Genomic DNA, 2,877 nt, shown 5'->3' with positions numbered 1-2,877 from the left:
ATGACATAAAGTTGGGCAGGTGACATATTTTCAGGGACTCCTGAAAGAGTTGGGAAGAAGAAATGCAATGGATGTGATAATAATACAATTCATACATGTATTTCAATCTATCAGTTTTAATTGTAGGTATATTCATAAGCCCTTTTGATGAGATGCAATAGAGGACACTTAGAGCATCCACAGAAGCTCATAGTAGCAAGTAATAGAAAATTAATCAAATATCCATCAACTGAAAAATAGATAGTAATTGAGCCATAAAACAATGAAAATTCCTGGAGTTTATATATACACAGACAGCAGAAAGTTGCATGTACATGTAGTTAATACCCTACTCCCCAAAGAAACTTTACATAGAATCCTATAGGATGAGAAAAGACAGGGGAAAAGGATGACAAGGGAAGAAGGCCCAGGTAAGGTTTGCTTTAATAATTACCTAATACCAGGTGCCTAATGCTGCTTCAGGTAGGTTCAGTGTTATTTTCTGTGTCATCTGTAACACCTTTTTCAATAAAAATCTTTTTATAAGTTGGAAAATTATTCTGTAATATAATCACCACTTTTAAAAAATAATCTTTAGACTATCCTGGGTTCCTCCATGTAAGGCAAGTAAATATGAATCATTTGAGTTACTCTGTACATTCTGCTTGTTTTCCTAGAACACAAGAAATAAAGTTCCAGAGGCTCTTGCAAACAGAGAAAGTCTTACCCACTAGTAACTTGAATTGTTACCTATAGAATGTCTTTTTTTTTTTAGAAGATGTTAAGACAATTCTTTATTGAATTGTTTGCTCAAACAGTTGAAGAGAACTAAAAAAATTACTTGGAAAGATTAAATTTAATTGACATCAAGAATACTTATACCACATCATCAAAAAATCATGGCAATATCAGTAAGTGCCTTTTAAAGTAAATGACAAATTGGAAGTGTTTAACAACATATGGTCGCTTTTCCTTGACATATATGATTAAGAATATATCTTTTTATCAAAATGTAAAATACCATCTGGCAAAAGTAACAATTATTCTATTGGCTTTGTACATTAAATTAATTCACTGTACTTTAAAATGTAAATATTTTCCTATTTTTTTCTTTTCCTTGTGCTGGATCTATATTTATTTATAATACAAACTGCATAACTAAAAAAAACTATAATTAGGTATAACAATTAAAACCAATTTTGAATTTTGAGCAGAAAGTATTCCTTAAATTATTCCCAAACAGTTCTTAAAAATTAAATGGCAGCAGTCCTTTTTATCATTCCCAATTGTAAAGCTGAGTTAATGAAAATTTTACTATTATAACTTATTAGGCACACCATCAGACCTTGTATTTGATAGCAGCTGTCTGCTGAGCTCCTTAGAAAGAGGAAAGGGATTTATTATAAAGGCAGTGTGTCACTGCATTTGAAGGCTTTGAACATGCGTGTAGGGCTGGTAATAACCCATCCATGCATCCAGTCACTAGACTGACCGAGTTCAGAGACTAGCAAATAAACAGAAAAGTTCCTTTCCACCAAGACACAGTGTACACTACACATTTAGGGATATGTACTGTTGGCAACTTATAAGTTTTAGGAAGCATATTAAATATAATTCTTTATGCGACAGTGTTCTTAAAACCACATTGGATGTAACCTGCTAGATGACGGTGCTGGTGCCTAGCATTCCTATTGGATATGTAGCAATCCAGGTTTTGCTGTTTGTTTTTAAAGAATTTATTATTTCAGTGAAATTTTATCTTGGTTTTAAGTGTTCTGTATCTTCTCAAGTCTTCTTTGTGGCAGGATGGATGGAGGAGTCAGATAAATATATTTTGTATTTGATGTTAAATTTTATTTTCTACTGTGGTCAGGGCATATTTTCTGCTTTGTGAAAACTTAAAGTTTCAATGAAATGTAGATAAGTAAACCAAGGTTTATCAATAAGGTTGTAGGATAGGATCACACAATTGATATTGACGGATCCCTCCCCACTCCAATATGTAGGATGCAGTGTGGTGGTAGAAATGAGAGGGAGGCCTGGCGGTGGTGGCACACACCTTTTATCCCAGCACTTGGAAGGCAGAGACAGGCGGATCTCTATGAGTTCGAGGACAGCCTGGTCTGCAAGAGCTAGTTCCGGGACAGGCACCAAAGCTACAGAGAAACCCTGTCTCGAAAAACCAAAGGGGGAGGAGGGAGGGGGAGAGGGAGAGAGAGAGAGAAATGAGAGAACAAGAGACAATAAGAGTTATACGTTTGAAGATTCTAAAAGCATTAAAAAACAAACATGATTTAAGTAAGCTGAACCCATTTTCAGTGTACTGTATGATGAATTTTGACAAAACACTACCACAATAAATATATAGAACACTAATAACAACTCAAAAAATTCTTCTATGCTCCTGCACAGTGAATTGTACTTAAATTCACTATGAACCACCGAGGCAACTGATCTTCCGTCAGCGAAATACATGTGAACATGTTTGTGTGCATGTGTGGTCTGTTTTAGAGTTTAAAGTGGTGTTGTATGGCATGTACTCCTCACTGCAATGTTTTTAAACATTGTCTTGTTATATATAATTTTCTTTTCATTGGCCTTGAACTCATGACCCTCTTGCCTCTGCCTCTTGAGTATTGGGATATGCTTGCCATCTTGGCAAAATAATCATCTTTTAAGTTGTTTTTTTTTTAAATACTAGCACAAGGGAAATGTGGTAACATATAATTGCAATCTCAGTGTTCAGGAGCTGAAGCAGGAAGATTCTGAGCTTGAGGCCAGTCTGCACTACACACCAAGTTCAAGGCCAGCCTAGACTACATGGTGAGACCCTCTCTAAGTAAGAAAAAGAAAGAAAGAAAAAGGGCTAAAAGAACTGAGAGAGAGAGAGAGAGAGAG

Source organism: Microtus ochrogaster, chromosome 4 (genome assembly GCF_000317375.1).
Source record: "Microtus ochrogaster isolate Prairie Vole_2 chromosome 4, MicOch1.0, whole genome shotgun sequence".
Taxonomy (NCBI): domain Eukaryota; kingdom Metazoa; phylum Chordata; class Mammalia; order Rodentia; family Cricetidae; genus Microtus; species Microtus ochrogaster.
Note: the sequence above shows the minus strand (reverse complement) of the source record.